The sequence below is a fragment of the Anser brachyrhynchus genome, assembly GCF_964034855.1.
Source record: "Anser brachyrhynchus genome assembly, chromosome: 19".
Taxonomy (NCBI): domain Eukaryota; kingdom Metazoa; phylum Chordata; class Aves; order Anseriformes; family Anatidae; genus Anser; species Anser brachyrhynchus.
In genome coordinates this window covers 8,021,050-8,039,146 of record NC_137712.1, presented here as the reverse complement: position 1 = coordinate 8,039,146, position 18,097 = coordinate 8,021,050, and the positions used below count along the sequence as shown (strand labels likewise).

Sequence of the window (18,097 nt, the reverse complement as noted above, 5' to 3'; positions counted from 1 at the left end):
TTTGCATGAGAAAGGAGGAACACGGATGGTCACTGAGTCTCATTCTTCACGGCTGAGGGAACTTCATACCGAAGTAGACTGAGTGTCAACTCAAAGGGTGCTTAAAGGAAGAAGAAAGTGGAGGAGCAGAAAGGGGAGGAAAGGGTGAGAGACGAGAGCTGGTGCTCCAGCTCAAATTGGTGGGGAAGCACTCAGATGGGCTTCACCGTGCCAGTGTTTCAGTCTGGAGTAATGAGCAAAAGTTAAGGAATTAAGTCCCCATGCTGGCTAATAACCGTTCTCTTTTCTCACAGAATTTGTATTACCGGTTTTTAACGGGCGTGCCTGAAATCCAGGGGCTGTATCTCGTGGTGTAGAGGAAAAAACATAGGTAAAAGTTGGGGAGGTGGAAATGGAAAGATGGAGGCTTTGGTGTAATTGATAACACAGAAACCAGGCTTCTGGCATGCACATAGATCAAGGGAGAGGCATTCAAGCTGCCTAACTTCAGATACTAATAAAAAGTCTAATTAAAGCAATTAGTCTCCCCTGGAACTACACATAGGCAAGTCAACGTCTCTCCATTGCCTACAAGGGGAGCCAGGACAGACGAGCTTTTAACTAAGGGAGCAAAATGAGCACATACATTTTGGTGGAGTTGTCACTGCCCCTCAGGTAGTCACTGCGTCCAGATAAAGCATGGGAGGGAAGCAAGCAAGCCTCAGTCACAGAAGCAGGAAGGTTTTCTCCGTAAGTACTGCTCACATGCAGCCTGAACTGCCTTGGTGTGGGGGGGAGGCACGAGAGGTCTTCCTGTATGAAGCCTGTCTCCTGAAAATCCTGTGTAAATGGTAGAATAACTATAAAAAAATGCAGTTTTCCAGTGGTTTCAGTCACACGTGGCACTTCTTGTAACTCTATTGCAAAAGGAACCGTTATGTGGGATAAAGATAAATTGCTTGCTAGCCTGGAAGCTGGTTGTTGCTTAAGCAGCATTCATTGAGTCATAGGAAAAGGATCGCCAAGGACCTCGAGAGCCTAGTTACGTGTGTGCCCCAAGGCTGGACCTCCTTTCTACGTCATTCCCAAGGCAGTGACATCGTCCCTCTGCAGGTGGTGGAAACCAACTCACTTCTCTCAGCCTCACCACACTTCTATACTCCTGCACTACCGTCGGACTCTGCCAGCCCTTTGGGAGTCTTTGAGGTTTGGACTTTGGAGGTTTCTGAGACCTGACTGGGTAGGGTCCTGAGCAGCCTTGTCTGAGTTCAGCGTTCACTTTGCCTGGAGCAGGAGGGTGGATTAAATGAGCTCGTGAGGTCCCTTCTGACCTAGGTGTTTCTACAACCCTACGGTTTCGTAAGGTGATAGCCAAAGCCATGCACAGCATTGAAGCCAAAGCACTAGAATGAGTTGAGTAGAGGAACCATGGTATGTGCCATGGAAGTGAACTGTTCCAGTTCTGCTTTCTTCCAAAAGTACAAAATCATTGACTCAATTTCAAATCCTCTACCATTATAATTTCAAATCCCTTTACTAAGGAATTGCTTCTTTACCTCTTGCTGTTTTTTGTTTGTTTGTTAACATGTTCTAAGAACTTTCTGGACAATTTTCTCTATTCTTTATTTCCCAGCTGTTTGCATAGTTGAGAAAGATTTAATATGGGCAAACAGAGGATAGTCATAACCAGTAATAAGTACATTTGCTGTCTCAAAAGCATTAATTTTCAAAAGTTGAGAAAAATTACAAATGAAATTGATTAGCAGAGAAACTGCAGTCAGAGAAAATGCTGATTGCAAATTGGGGATTCTGGAAGAGGAGTTTATTAGATAGCCAAAACACAATAATTTCATATGAAGTAAGAAGACAACTTTGGCTGGAGTCCAAGCCTTGCTCTGTTACAAAGGAAGGCAGCAAGAGAAATCTATATCCATACATTAAAAAAATTCCAGTGAGGATTCAAGATGGGAAATGGGAAAGGATTACTGCAAGTGAGAAATTAGGAAGTGCAGAATGTTGATAAGGAAGGCAAAAAACTTGAGAGAAAAAGAAAATCGTGATTGGAAGGGCAAAGGAAATTAGCGAGGGATGAGAGAAACAAAAGAAATCCCAGCCAAGCACTCCTGGATGGAAACAGCAAAATTATCAATAATGAAATGAAAAAACAGATACATTCACACATGAAGAAGCAATTCAAGTGCTGAGAAAGAAGCAGCTGGACATTTATATTACATGATGATGAAGTGCTTTACAGTGCTTCGGAAAACAAGGCAGGTACCCAGACGGCAGTAACAGCTTAAACTCAGCAGACACAGGAAGCTTGCACAAGGGCTCACTGAAGAATTAGCTGAACTTTCCTTTGGTCTGCTGACTTGAGCTTCTAATAAACCTGGCACCATGGAAATTTCCTCTGTAATGCTCAGTCGTGTTACTCTAAAAAAGTCTGGGAGGTTGTTGCTGTGTGATGGGGAGCACGGTATCGGTCTTAGGCAAAATATTGGGACTGCATAAGCTGATGCCAATCAATGACAAATCAAAGGGGAGAAAGAAAATCAAGGTTTTCCAACATGATTTTGTAGAAAAAAGGATATTTTCAAACAGAATTGGTTTTATTCTCTGAGACTGCAGTGTCGGTTCATAGAAGTGTGTATACACATAATGGATTGACTTTTGTTTAAGTAATTCCCAGCCCTCTGCTACTTTATTGTGCTAATTTCATTATAGATGAAGAGCCCTCACACATCTGAAACTGGATAGCTGCTGGTGTCCAAGGGCATTGGATAACCTGCGGAAAAAAACAAACAAGCAAAACATAAGACATAAAACAAACAAGAAAAAAAGCACAAGACTATGTCTAAGATGTTACACAGAGATCAGTGTCAGGGCTGCTGTTTTTCAATGCTTTTTCTTGAATGATTTGTAAATTTTCTAACAGCACAAACTGGGGATGTGACTTGGAAATGATTGGAGCTCTTTATGGGGACATGCACGAGGAGGCACAAGGTGCTAAAAGACTCCTCAGTCTGGAAAAGGCATGCAGAGAACCAATGTCTGCAAGCTGAAGGCAACAAATTCAATTTAAAAACGGAGATCTCGTTGGGTTCTTCCAGTCGCTCATTCCTTGATTTGCTTATTTAAGTAGTGAGGGTGATTAGCCATTAGACCAAACAATTATGCGGAAGATGTGGGATCCTGATCACGTTGCGGTGATGCTGGAAAGTTTGCAGAGGCCAGAAGTTAATCACCATCGCCTCCTCCGCTCGTCGGTGGGAGGAACCAGCCTCCTTCGGCTTGTGTAAGCCAACCTGCTGCCTTTAATGATGTTGCAGGGGGATCTTGGTTCCCTGTCCTCTGAGTGTAAGGGGGCTTCACTCAGCTGAGTGTGAGTGGACAGCACCCCTCGTCCCCTGGCAGGTGCCCTCTGGTCGAGCTCAGCGCCTGTGCTGCTGCCAGAGCGCGCTGCCCCCAGCCCTGCTCCGAGCATTTTGCCTTCTCTCCAGGGAAATGCAGGCAGGTGGCTGGCTGTGTCTGCAGGCTTTCTGTCCGTGTCCTTTTCCTTCTTTTCCCTGGGCTGGAGCTCCTGAGCCTGCCAGGTGATGGTAGTGCAGTGTTGGGAGAAGGCGACCCGCCCCATCTAAGGCTCAGTTTGGGCACAGATCCGATTAAAGAATAAACAGGGGAAAAGAGAGAGCAGCTTCCCCTGCCTCTTGGGCCTCTAAAGTTTGCACCCAGCAGCAGGCAGAGCGGGGAGAATTGTGTCCATCGGGTGCCTGCTGCCTCCCCGGGCAGATACTAATGAGCAGCTGATGGGGACGTGCCCGTCTCCTCGCTCCCCGGCTGCGCTCGCGCCTTCCCCACTGAATGGCATTAATCATGTCAGCTCCCCTTTCTACAAGAGTGGCTGCTTTAATGGGAAACTCCAGCCTGCATCAATATCCCGAGGGGAGGAGGAAATGAAGAGGAGAGGAAAGCGTGGAGCAAAGAGGTAGCTAAGGGTGAAAGCAGTCGCCGTCTTTTCCAGAGCGGGGATTTGGGAGGGACAAGTCGGGGAGTGGAGACTGGATTTACCTGGAAGGGCCAGGGGCAGGAGGGAGGGAGGCTGGAGCTGTGCTGCTGGAGCTGGGAGAGGTTTCGGGAAGCAGAGCTGGAGTGGCACGGCTGAGCTCCAGAGCCACCTGCCCAGGGGCAGAGGGCAAGCACGGGCACAGATGAAGCACTTGAACCTGGAGTGCGGGATGGAGAGAGGCTGAGATTTCTTCTCACGCCTCCTTCCCCTCTCCTCCTCCTCTCTCTGCCTCCTGTCTGTTTCCCTGTCTGTTCCCGTGCTCTTTTGACAGCTTGTTATTAGAAACATTTCTGCATATTAGCTGAAATTAAGTTAAACACTGCCTTGTAAACCACTGTGTGACTGACAAGTTTTTCAGTGTACCTGAGCAGATGAGATCCATCCTTCTGCCCTGGCTTGCAGAGTGCCATCATATTCTACCCTGGCTTTGAGCTTCTCCACCCCTGTTTTTCCCACCTCTTTCCCAGGTGAGATGAACAACACATTTCCTACCTGGTGCATACAGAGAAAGAACTCCTTGGAGTCTTCTCCCTGGGATGTTTGCTCTGCATTTTTCAACAGTAATCCTCAGGAGAAAGATGGAAGTCATCAAAGGGCTGGATGATGCTTTGTGCAGCTCAGCACCTGAGCTGAAAACCCGCGGAAACAGGTGTAAAGGAAGAGTAACAGTCCCTGTTTCCCTTGCTCAATGGTATTGCTTCCATTTCTCCTGAAAGGGAAGCTTGGAAGAGGAAAAAAAAAAACAAGTGTGGATGTACACATGTTGCTGGAAGAAAACCTGCCTTGATACAGTAGGACTTACCCCAGGAAGGATGTGCCCAGACACAGCCTAGGCTGTACAGGCAGAACAGGGTAAGGCTTTGCAAAGAACTTATCCCGAAATAGTCTCCAAAGCACCCCAACCTGTACTGTTGCTCCTGCATCGGTATCTGCCCATGGTTCCAGCTGCCTAACACTGCAGGACACATTTCTGTCTCCAAGGATGAAGAACCTCGTCCCGTAAATGCTGAAGCCTGAGCATGTCCTACAGCCCTGGTAGTGCTGGTTCATGTGAAGCCTGCAGTGACGGGAGGTGCTACAGACAAGGGGATGAGCTCAGCCCGTAAAAACACTCTCCTTCGGAGAAACCCAGCCCTGGAGAGCTGGCAGCCTCACACGGGAGAAAGAAATGAGGGTGACATGACACAGATAACACAGACAGGGTGGGAAAGCCCTCCACGTAAACGATAAACCGAATCTGTGGAGATTGTTGTCACAGGATATTAATGAAACGAATAATTCAGGAGGAATCAAAGAGTTTGCAACCTCAGCGTGAGCTATGTCCAAAAAAACATGATACAGGTTGAAATTTATAATGACTAAATCTCTGCAACATAATCTAATTATCAGACAAGGTTAGGCAAAAATGACCTCCCACGGGGAGAAATGCACAATTAAATGTGTTAGATCTGATCTGATGAGCAGGTATGTTAAACCTTCTTCTGAATCACCCGGTAGTGAATTTTTTATCAGAATTGCAGTAGCAGATCAGACAACCTTTTTACTTCTCTTCTTGCCATTACCCTGTGATCTTTCCAGATAAAATATTTTATTCCCTTTCACATGGAAATGTTTGCAAACAATATTTCAGAGGTCTTAGAAATTTGATTTCACACTCACTCGTGAAAATGTAGCCTCAAACAGACTCTGTGTCTGCCGGTTTCTGGGTAGCTGTCAGCCTGGTACATCATGGCTTGGGTGACGCTTGGGTACCAAGAAGTTGGTTTCCCCGGTACAAATTTCATCCAGACAATTTGTTGCATTTTGGCATATACAGACCCCCACTGGAGTTGGGGAAGAAAAAAGGGGGAAAAAAAACACAAAAATCCTATTGGCTTTTTCTTCTGAAGTTGTAACCCAAACTGTTCTGGAAACATGAAGTCTCTCAAACCCTCCTGAGACAGGGTGATGTTCCGTGGGTGGTTCAAGGAGGGAGAGCTTGGCACCAGCACCATCCCATTGCCTTCCTCCCACCCGTCGGTACCCGACTGTGGCACAGGTCTGCCAACCAGTGAGCAATGGGGCAAGCTACTGTTCATGAGTAGTTGAATTTAGCTGAATGTTTGCATCTTTTCTTTCATTTGAGAACATTATGTTCACCCCAGCTGCAATGGAGTTGTGTAGCTGTAAAGAACAAGCCTCTGTGATCTCTCTTTCTGTCTCTCATCCCCACAAATATTTAATCCTTGCTAATTCTGATGGTTTTACTCAAAGTGGTTTTCAGTCTGCTTCTTGCCTCTGAGCTGTGGTATGTACCAAATGGAGCATGGCACAGAAAGTCCTCCCGTCACCCAGTCTCCCTTAGAGCAACCATGAGCATCGTGACCCCAAGTGTAGGAGTCACTAGAGCAAGGTACCGAACCCGTAACACATTTACCCGGCACCCCCTCTCCCTGGGGATCAGGGATGTATCCCATCCTGTCTGCGTACCCGTGTAGTGTCTGCCACTGTTATGCTGTGCATTGTGACACTTTCAGAGAAGCCATATCCCGAAGACACCAAAAATGCCACGCTCTTTAAGAGAAGACCTCATTTTCCCAGGCAAGTTTTCCGTGCCGGTGGGCTCAGTGCATTACCGGCGCACTGCTCTTGTGTGGCTGTGTGTGATTACGATCGAAGCAAAGATCCGCACCGGAATGACAATGTGTCGAGTAGAGCAGCAGGGAGACGTGCTCCGTAGGAGATATTGCCCATGTTTGCAATCAGCATCACAACCGGAGGGCCTCGGGCTGACCCTCCGCCCGCCCCCTGGTGCTTGGAGCGTTTTCTCCACCGCTGCTGATTGCAAACTGGCTGTTCTCTCCAGCAGCGGAGGGCCCAGGTGTTGTTTTATTTTTAGGTGTATTCTGGAGTCCGCTGCAAGCAGCGAACTGGCGTCAGCAGAAGGATTGAGAAGCAATGAAGTGCTGCTCTTCACTTAGAGATGTCATTTTCCTCCGCATAACCTCCCTTTCAAGGATGCTGGCCCACGAGATCCTGGCTGGGCAGTATGTGCAGGGCAGGATGCAGCTGCAGGTGCACGAGGGAGCAGGAAGCGTTCACCCAGCGTCCAGCCTGCCCGCTTCATACCACGGCCACACGGCCCTGGTGGGTGCCCGTAGGACAACGGGGACATCCACAGTCCCTATCTGCATTTCCCCCCCCAGTTATTCCTCCCCAGGTGGGATGCACTGCAAACCGCGGTGCAGCACCAGCTCCGAGCCTCAGCCCTCCTGCGCAAGAGGCTTGACCACCTGCCCCTGAACTGGAGAGGTCAGTGAGGCAAAGCCAAAGCTGTCAGAATTGCTAAAAGTCAGGGGCGGCTCTGGGAGTCACGGCGAGGTTGTGGCTCCGTTCAGCTGTAATTTCCCAGCAGAGCTGGCCCTAGGTGCGAGCAAAGCAGGCAGTGCCTGTGACAGCAGGCTGCTCGCAGCGACAGCACGCCGACGGCTCTGAGTACCTGGCCCGAGCCAGAGCCGGGCCAGCCGGGCTGCTGCTGCTGCTGCGGGGCATTTGGGCACGAGGGAGCACATCTGCTTCATATGGGAAAAGGCTCGGTCCATGCATCCAGCTCTCCTCTCTCTCACCTTTCCCCGTTCAACTTCTGTGCTGCAAAAATCCTGTCTGGCTTTTTCTAATTCTGATCCGAGGTATATTTGCTAGATCCCAAAACAACCACTCTCTGGCACTGGCTTCACTCCGAATGTATTCTGCAAAAGCTGCGTCTGTGCTGGTAGCATTTTTTTGTCTGATTATCACAGAGGTGCATGTGGACACAGTGCATGTGTCAATAACAGCACTGAGCAATGCAAATCAGCACAAACCATTGCTGCAAACTGTAAGAAACAGCAGGGGGAAGACCCAAACCCACGTTGTGCACAACCTCAGGCAACGCCACGTGAGGGTCCTGGGAAATGGCCCCAGCTGCTAGGGTCGCTGTGGGATCAGGCACTGGGCACAGGAGCAGGGCCAGGGGCAAGGCAGAAATAAGCAGGGGCGTTACTGGATGCATAGCCACTTGTTTTTGGAAAGGTGGGATATTTCTGGTCCGTCATACAGGGCATCGGGATGAATGGTCCTGATGGTCTCCTTTCAGTCATTTTTGGTTGCTTTCCATAAAAAGAGCTTTTCCCACATCTGCTACGTGAAATATATGCTTGATATATGTGTGATATGCTTTTCCAGTTCTACAGCTCTTCAGGTCTGTTTATTTGTTTTCCCCAGTAAAGGTGCCCAGTATCTTATCTGATCTATTCAAGGAGATTTCATTTCAGCAATTACAGAGGTAACGATGCAGGACCCCTAATGAATGCCATGGCACATTGGACTTTCAGAGAGAGGCAACCTTGTTTTCGCTAGGCTATCCTGCCCCCTGGGTAGAAACAAGCTTCGGTCTCATTTACAGAGAATTTCCTTCCACTGCTCCCTAGTGCATGATCACTTGGAACCAGGAGAGGTTCAGAGGGAACATTTGTAAGAAAAGTGGGGACACCCAAGCAGACATTTTCAGAGAGAGGGGATGGCACGGCTGTCAGCAGTGCTGCAGCTGTAAGACCCTTACAGGAGCTAACACCGTGCCAAGGACAGGATAAAGCAGTGGGTAAAGATGTTGGGGATCAAGGCAGAGAAAAAGATCCACATCTTCCCGCTGTCATGTCTTGTTGCATCCTGTCACATTCACCTCCAGCCTTCTTTCTTAACAGCATTATTTTAAACTTCAGAGCAGTATCCTTATTTTTGGTGACCAAGAGGATCAGCTTTAATGCTAGTGACAATCTTTATGTTTCAACCCACCTCCAAGGTCAATTTATTTTAAATATTTTCCCCAAAAAAACCACTGTCATTTGTTTAAAAACATGCTTTAGTGAAGTCATTTTGTGAAGAGTTTCAAAAATTTGGCATTTCTTCAGAAATAATATTTTCTTTAAAACAAAATTTTAAGAGCTCTCTTAGAGAAATTCTGACTCTTATCCAAATCTGATTCTACCTGTGCCTGGATAATAAACAAAAATAAATAAATAAAACAAAAAAGCCCACAATTTTCTTCATGAAGGTTAATGCAACATCTTTACCAAGTGAGATAGAGGAGGAATGGAAAGAAAGCTTGGAAGAAATGCTGTAAATATTTGAAGATAAATAGCAACAACCCCAACAACAGTAGCAGCATGTTGTCTGTGAAAGTCTTATCTATTGAACACCATCCAACAAGAAAGGGTAGGGGAGTGTGGGAATAAACTTCGAATTAAAAGTTGAAGCCTGGAAGTTTTGCAGGTTAGACAATGGTACTAATTACCAAAAAATAGTGGAGTGTATTAAAATCAAATATTAGAAAGTGCAAAAAAAAACATACAGGGACCCGGTGCTGGCTGGGAAAAAGCTTAAAGTGATGCCAGAAGCACAGAGCAAATGGAAATAGAGGCTACAGGCATTAGAGGGGTAGGACACATGGCTAATGCCTGTAAGCCCTGTAGTTAAACAAGAAAGGCAACAGCTTACTGAAGATAAAACTACAAAGCAGAAAGTCTGTGTCAAACAAAGAACAAGGTGGCAATTGGTGTGAGAGGAGAGAATATCTAAACACAGGACCTCAAGCACTCAGAGAAATGAGCAGAGAAATTCCTCCGTGAAAACCCAAACCACTCAATAAAAAGGCTGCAGACTGTGCTGGTAGCCTGGGAGGGGAATTTAGGGGAGCCTGCAAGGATGAAACCAAATCAGACAGACCTCTGAGGAAAGCTGAAACTTGTAGAACAAAGATGGGGCCGAAATCCCGGATAAAGATGGTGAAGCTGTTTTGGGCTATGAGAAATGTCTCCGGCAGCCACGGGGAGCACAGCGAGGTAATTTACTTGAGGGAGGCCATTTTGTATCGAGGGCCCTGGGAGCCGGGTTCAGTCCTGAGGAACAGCAGGGCTGGAAAGCAGAAATCACTCAATTCCCCTCTGCCCCCCCAAACCAGGCGGCCTGATGCAGCCCTAAAGAGAACAGAAGAGAGCTCAAGGACTTGGAAACCCTGATATGAGGAGAAATCCCACCAGAAGTGATGGCTCACTGCACAATCATTCCAAAAGGGGGCCAGGAGCCGCCTTGACCCTCCAAACCGAACCTGAACAGCTGGTTTTGGGGCGGACACCCCAGATTGGGGTTCAGATGCTTCAGTTGAATAGCTTCAGCAAAGAGCTGCCATGGCCACGCCACGGATGCGGGTCGGGGTAAGGGGAATCAGCTGCTGATGAGTCTGTCAGGAAGGAATTAGGAGTGGGAACGTTATTTGCCCCAGGCGGCAGAGTGAGTTAATATCAGACAGAAAGGGAGCCGGTCCCAGATCCTGGCCTTCTCTAGGCACCAGCTTGGACTTTTCTGTCTTGAACTTCTTAATGGTCCTGAAGCTTCTCAACAGCTGTCAGCTGGGAGGTGGCAGGAGGGGGCTGGGTGGGAGAAGGTTATAAATGAGCTGTCCACCACCTTGCAGGGGGCTAGGCAGGATGGTGCTGTGCTGGGGGAGGAGCAAGGAGCCTGCTTGGTGCTGTTTGAGGAGGAGGGCTGGGACCCTTGTGGTTTGAAGACACAGCAGGTGAGTTAGCTATTAAATATGGCAGTATTTATGAGCATAAATGTGACAGGAGTAGAGCAGTGCTAGTTCTGATGTTGTTGTCCAGGATGCCAGAGGAAGCTTTAAAATGGAGCACAGTGAAATAAAAGGTAGGGGTAGAGAGGCTCCTTTTCCTTCTCTTTTCCTCTTCCTTTCCTGAGGCTCCCCACTAAGTGATGACTTTGTGTAATTAAAATGAACAAAGTAAATGGCAGCAATCCATCTTCACAATCACAGCATTTTTTTCTTCTCTTTGTTGAAGTGCTTTGTTCATCTCAAATTGGTTTTAAAAAAAAAAAGTGAAAGTAAAAAAATAAATAATAAAAAATACAGAAATAGAAGTTGAATGGGTGCCTGCAGGGGCTGTATTTTTAGCAGCTCATCAGTTTGCAGAGAAGCTCAGAGGTTGCAAATTCTAATTGCCAACCTGGAACGTGGAAAGCAGGACAAGTAAAAGAGTGTATGTGTTGTGGGGAGAGCGAGGATTTCAAAACAGGGAAGGAAGAGATAATTGGCACCTTTGCTGCTTACAAAACGTGGTGGGACACCGTGTGGCGAGGCCATCTGGCTGGTGTTCGTGGCACAAGGGCCCGGTGGAAGGCTCTCGTGGAATCCGCCTGCAGGAGGGATTTTACCTCCTCCGTGGCTGAAGCTGTGTGTGTTTACATCTCCGCTTGGGAGAGGCTGGACCGGGATATTTGCAGGTGGGGCACGGCAGAGCCAACTGAGATGCTAGCTGGGAGAAGGAAGTGAGCAAATGGAAAAGGACGAAAAGGATCTAACGGGGGAGAGCTGAGGGTGGTCTCTGGGCACTGCTCTGGGGGCCAGGCCTCAAGATTCAAGTGGGTGCAAGCTCTGTATGGCCTTGAAACATTAAATGGGTTCAGCTTGGCCCTGGGTCAATGTCCCACAAAGTCCATAAGCAGATGGTTGATGTGAGAAGTGGGACTCCAACACAGGACAGCCTCTTGGGCAGGACAGAGGTGGAGGTGCTAGGACTGCCCTGGCACCATCTGACATGGACATGGTCTCCCCGTCCCCTTCCATGCTCCCGGGTTTGGTTCTTGTGCTTTGCAGCTCTGGGGCTTGAGTTGGGTGTCCTGGAGCTGCTGACTGTGCTGACAGCTCAGCTGATGGCTGGTGGGATGCTGGAGCCCGTGGGGTTGGAGTAAGGGAGGAGGCTGTCTTGCATTTTGCTGGGTGTTCTGGCAGGTTTTTGGCTTGCTTTCCTGATAGACTATTTTCATCTCTCCTGTCCTACTTCCTTCCACACAGGCCTCGTTTTCCCCCAGGGACTGTAACTAAACTCACTCCTGTCTATAATCCCAATTGGTTCATCAGTTCTTTGGAGCCTTTCCAGGCGTATACAAAAAGATGATCACGTGTGTAGGCCATCTGATGTATGTACATAAAAAGCTATGTGCAGGCTGGGCTGTGCTAAACAGTCCTTGCTATGGGTGCAGTTATTGGTGTCTGGACTTCGCTAGGAACCTCATTACAGGCAGATAAATAGCTCCACAAACCCCATCTTTCCCTGCGTGAAAGGCCCAACCCTAAAACAAACAAAGCGAGAGATGTCTGGCAGAGCGGTCGTTGCGAGTAACTGCTAATTTGCTGAGGTAATGGGTTATAGGGATAGAAGTAGGACAGATAAACCAAAAAAACATGGGCAAAACCATATGTAAGTAATGCTGTAAGGGCAGAACTTGAGGGTGAAATGGAGAAAAGTGTGGCCATGGCTGATTGCAAATCGGATCTGATTTGCAGAGTGAACACTGAGCGGAGCTGGTAAGGTCATCCTTCCATATGTATGAGCTTATATCCCTACTGTCGAGACACCCCCCGATTGTACGCTTCATTGCTGACTCGCCCCAAACCCTAGATCCCGCTACAATAGAAAGAACTTAAGAGGCATCCTCACAGCTCAGCAGTGGGGGGAGATGTACCCGATGCAGCCCCCTGCTTGCACCCAGCATCCCCTTTTCCCCTGGCGGAGCTGGTTGTGTGAGCACAACCTTGGTCCTGGCCTTTGGGATGCTGCTGCCTGACAGATTAGTCACGCTGCCGCGCTTCGGCCGCTCTCAGCTGCCTGCAGGGCTGTCACTTTCTTCTTCTTCAAGGAAGAGCCAGTGGGCTGAGGAGGCTCCAGTCCCATCTGCCAGCAAAACCCGTAGCAGGGAAAGAGCAGCAGCTAGCGGGGAGGTGCTGGGAGGGGGAGCAGTGGATTCCCATGATAATTAGGATGGCTGCATCATCACTCATGCAAATAGGAGAAAGAAGGAGGCTTTCTGCAGCGGGCTGCCTGAATAGAGGAGAGAAGGGAAAAATGGAGCTGTTCTTTACCAAGGGAAAGAAACCTGGCAAGCACAGAGGGGAACTGATCATTTAGGGTGGGTTCTTTCTGTCCAGAAGCTGCAGGAGCCCTTCAGGATGAGTGATTCCTGATTAGTTGGGCTATCATCTTGTGTTACACACCCATGGAACCAACACAAGGAAGTTCAGGCAAATGAAAGCAAACTCTGGCTGTTCCTCAGCCCCTTCTGTCCTTTACACTTCCCAGGTCTGTATCGCTGCCCCTGTGCAACACCAGCGTTGCAATATACTCAAGGACATCCCTCAGCTTCCCTGTTTGCCTAGAGGGGTCCTAACTTGGTGGTAGGGCATGTAGGTGCAGTATGGAGCCCGCTGTGTACAGCAGAGCCCTTCTGGTATCCACCAGCCTGAGCCATCCCCACGCTGCGTGGCAATCTTTCTTTCTCCCACTGCTGATTCCTGGAGAACGTAGCTCCATTGCTTTCAGTAGGAAGAGGGTTGAGCAATGTTGTCATCTTACAATGCCAACCTTTTCTGTGTCTGACACCACCACAGATGTGTTTGTGTTCACTGTTTTCCACTTGCTCTCAATCAGCTTGGCAAGACATCTGTCTGCCTGGTGCAGAGCAGGATTTCAAAGGAAAGCTGCTCAGCAACCAGCTGTGGCTACCCTCTCCCTCTGTTCTGCTGGACTGCCACGCAAGCCTGCAGCAGGCTCTTTCAAATTCAAAATGTGTGATCCTTGGCCTCCTTGCCTGGGAGGGGGAACTGATCAGACCTTGAAGTCGGTGATGTGAAAGCAGCAGAAGAGTTCTTGTCGTCTTCTCTCCATCTCCCCACTGCTTAGCTGGTGGAGTTGTGTGCAGAAGGGCCCAGTCAGACAGCTTTGATGCTGGGAAGAGTAAGGAGAGAAAATGTTACGAGGTTCTGGTCATGCGGCAGCTCTGTCTTATCCTAATACATGCCTGGCTTCATAGCAGAAGCATACTTTGCCTGCTAATGTAAACTCAGCAGTTTGTGTGTGGTGGACTACTTGTTTTGTGTTTGGAATGGACAAAGCCACTCTGTTCCCAAAATGCTGATAAACAAACAGCAAAAGAATAACACGAAGTCCTTGCTGCCTTGGGACTTTTCTGTGCGTGCCAGTTTGTGTGGTGGGAAGTTAGGGCTGGATCTAAGCACGAGATCCATGGCTTGTGTACTCTCCATTTAACAAGGAGGCAGCTACGTCTTCTGCAGAGCTCTTCCTAGCACAGCCTGCGTCAACAACTGTTGGGATGGTGGGAGAGTGTGGCCTGGAGAAGAAGCTCAAGGCGGTGTTGACCTTCAAGCAATCCAGAAAGTTCCTCTCCTAGCCACCTTAGCCGTATCCTAATAGGATCACACCCCTTGTTTCTGCTTTGCTGGGGGTGGGGAATTCTCCCAGCCCCGGCTCACTGTCAGATGAGCAGCCTAATCAAAAAAAACATTGTGTTGTTTGCAGGCTTGACAGGTTTTAATGCAGGGCAAAGACAAACAAACAAGTGAGATGAAGGCACAGCCAAATCAGTGCTGTCGATTAACTAACGGGGGATCTCTTCAGAACTCGTACATCTCCAGCAATTTCTCAGTCTCGGTGGAGATCTGCCTGCTGAATGAGGAGTCTTTCCTCAGCCCAGCTCAATTAAGCCACACCAAATCACAGAACGTATTTATTTATTCATTTACAGTTTATTCCCCCGCCCCGTGACACAGGTAGGTAGATGCAGTTGCAGTCTCTTGTCCCCCTTCCTTCTCTTGCTGATGAAGAAGGAATCAGCTCTCCCCTTGCTGCTCACAGAAGTGGAATCTGATTTGATAGATGTAAGGGCAAGGAAACCCTAAATAATGTCACACCCGTGCTGAGATCCGGCCTTCAGATGCCACCGAATGGCATAGCTGAACCAAGAAGTCTAGCAGTGGTGCAGCTTGGGCTACTTTCCTCTTCTGAGGTCGTTGGGCATAAATAGACTTCATGCAAAAAACAGCTTCTCTTTCTAGGCTGCGTTGATTCAGTTGTACTTGGTCTGTGTCAGCCGGTGCCTGATCTGGGCTTATCCCAGGCACAGACAAATTAAGGCATGTATCTGTGCAGAGCAGGGAGTCACGTCTGAGCAGCAAAACTGTTCCTTTGGCAACAGGCTCTTAAACATCACAGCTTAATGTCTCTCCTTTTGTCTTTAGTGCGCTGTAACAAAGGCATATTAAGGCTGGATGGGTTCTGTTGACATCCAAAACTTTTCCTTTGAACGAAGTGTTCGCAGGAGGGCTCTGGATGTGACAAATGAGTCTTTGCGTGCTGCTCCATGCCTCCCGTTGCCGTCAGAGGAGAGGAGGAGCTGGGGAACAGCAGAAGGGTCCCAGCAGAGCTCTGCTGCCTGCTGAGAGCCGCAGCAGGGGAAGGGAGGCTGATGGCTGCCTCCTCTGCCACGACTTGGGAAGGCCCGTTATCTGCAAACACCCCGGAAAAGGTGCATTTATGTAAACATTAAAAAGTGAAGTCTGCGGAGTCCAGGGCAATCCATCTTTTAAATCTCGCTTTTATAGCATTATTATGTGAGACAGTCTCATAAAAAGCTCTCTGTAGATGTTATTACATTGCATTGTGGCTTTGGAGAGTGAGCTGAAGAAGCTGTGAGTTTGTGCAACAGCACATGTTAGCATGAGTTATAGTATGTCAGGGGCCCCGTGTTAACGATCAGAGAACCTATTCAGCTCCTTTAAGGTTAATCAACTCGGCATTTGTGTCAGGTGTAATGTCTAATTAAAATGATGGAAGGGGTGTGAATGCCTCCTGGCAGAGGAGGGAAATGGCACAAAGAGGCAGCGTCAGTGCCATATTGGTTTGGAAAATCAATAAGAAGAGCTCATTTTCTCCCAGTGTATCTGCGCGTTTGCCATTCAGTGGGCTCATTTGAAAAGGTGCCAACTGGCTGCCGGGGAGCCCGGGAACGCTTCGAGATGATGCTGCGGGGAAGGGAGGGGACGCTGCTGAAGGCCACCTCTGGGGGAGAGGCTCTGTCCTTGTGCCTGCAAGGTGAGGGCTGCCTGGGCCATGGGAAGCTCCATGCGTGGAGGTGCTGGTGGAGAAGGGGTGGGGGAAGATGAAGGACTGTGGAAAGGGAAGGGATGGAAATCCAGGGCTGGCAAACCAAGGTCACCTGGGCTGCACAAAACCGGCTTTGTGAAGAAGCGGCACGTGGGGTGCCAGTGTGAAAGTGTAGAGGGAAAAAGTCGTCTTGGGCGTTTCTGTGTTCCCACAACCTCCTGCTAGGAAATGGGTGCTGGTGCAAAGGAGGAAGTAGCCTGGTCTAGGCTGAGAGTGGACAAAACTGGATACACTCAAATTAAAAAGCTATTTTTAATTGGCTAATGGTTTTGATGATGAAAAGTAAATTTAAAGCTAAAACATTAGGAAGAAGAGCTTGTGTGTTAGTGTTTGGGTTTTTTCTATTTTGGGAACTTGGGAATAGGAGAAAATAACATAGATGTTGTCTTCAGTTTTGCCTCTCTTAAAAACTCTATATAAATTATATAAGATACTGTAAAAATAGTTTGTTTCCTCATTTCTAATGAGGTGTACCCATTTTTCAGGACAACACTTCCTTTGCTGGCTGTGCAGCCAGTTGGACAGACATCCATCCAAGTAACTGCACAAATGTGTTAAGGCTTTGGATAAATCAATAATTTTCCATCTATGCAGTTACACTTCTCTGCAAATATAAACATTTGCTCATTATCACCACACACAGTTTCATCTCCACTGAATTTTTAATGAGCAGGAATGATAATTTATTCAGTAGCTTTTTTTTTAGATAAAATGATGTCTTTTCTTAATGATTTTACTCCTTCTAGTTTAGTTAGCTTTCTGCTTTCCCCAGCCTATATTTTCAGTGCAACATGCAGGAGTTCAGACGCACTGTGCCTATGTTTAAACACTTTTAAATCACCTTATTTGTGAAGCACGATCAGCATCAGAGAGGCAATGAAGAAAGGCATGGTCCTCTAGGTGGCAATTTAGATCTTCAAGGGCTGAGCTGTCCTGACAGCCTGCTGGCTCCGTTTTGATGGACACAGACGCAATATTGTACTCATAGATCTGTTTGATAGAGGTGGGAAAAATGCAGGTCGGGGTGGGGGGGGGGTTAAGAAGCAGCACTCAAGTGACCCTGTAGCATAGTTTTCACCTTGCCTTTGAAAGTCCCACAATGAGTTCAACTTTTTCTTCTCTCCCCTAACCCAAATAAAATATCTGTGAGGTTGCTTGGGTGGCTCATATTTATGTGCAATAAATACATGCAATACCTCCTTTCTGTATGCCAGAGGAGGACAAGGGAGGACTGTAACAGTACATCTGTTGGGCATCCAGGTTGGCAATATGGTCAATAATTAGCCTCCAGAGTGCTGCTGGTCTGCTTTTGAGCCATCAGGCATTAACAACACTTCAGTTTCACCAGGAGCATCAGTCCAGGGCATGAGAGTGCTCCTCCTTTAGCAGAGGATTGGATTTGCCTGATCTCATGCTGCTCTGCACTTATTTGTGTGTCCCTAGTACTCAGGCCAATTTGCATTAGTGTCTGAGGGGGCAGCCAATTAGCTACTTCTCACATAGCGTAAAATATGTCATACCTGCATCCCGGTGTAAAGTAGCAATCAGTACAGTAGGACACTGTCCCCAGGTGGCTTGGTGCAAAAATGTAGAGATAACAAAATTAAATGACATTTGTAGCTCTGAAACCTCAGATTGGGTGGGAAATGTACTGGGATTATCCTGACTTACGACCTTTAAGTGCTCTACGCAATGACAGAATCTCTCCCTGAAAGCTCTTTAAACAGAAATTAATTTATGCCTGACAGTGATTAAAGGAGAAAGTGAGAGGAGATGAAAATTAGCAAATCCATCTCTATTGCTGAGATCCCATTATGATTATAAGAAGAGGGGAAAATCAGCATTACGGGTGTCAGCTGCAATCTGTTGCATTCATTTAGCAGCCCATCCTACCTGGGAGATGTCCTTGTCTGGATGGATATACCTGTCACGCTGGCTTGGCCTGAGATGAATCAATTGTCGAGGTGGTGGAGTAGAGATGGAAGCCATTTGGCATGGTATT

General features: G+C 47.8%; 1 long non-coding RNA gene across 19 annotated transcripts in view; it reads left to right on the top strand.

Moving 5' to 3' along the window:
- Positions 1 to 18,097, top strand: part of LOC308180202 — a 272,118-nt gene that overhangs the window by 168,276 nt on the left and 85,745 nt on the right. The window contains exon 6 of one of the 19 annotated variants that reach the window (XR_013940820.1): positions 4,513 to 10,637. The exons of the other annotated variants lie outside the window; for them this stretch is intronic. This is a non-coding gene — a long non-coding RNA (uncharacterized lncRNA). The remainder of the gene's footprint in view (positions 1 to 4,512; positions 10,638 to 18,097) is intronic. 19 annotated transcript variants of the gene reach the window in all.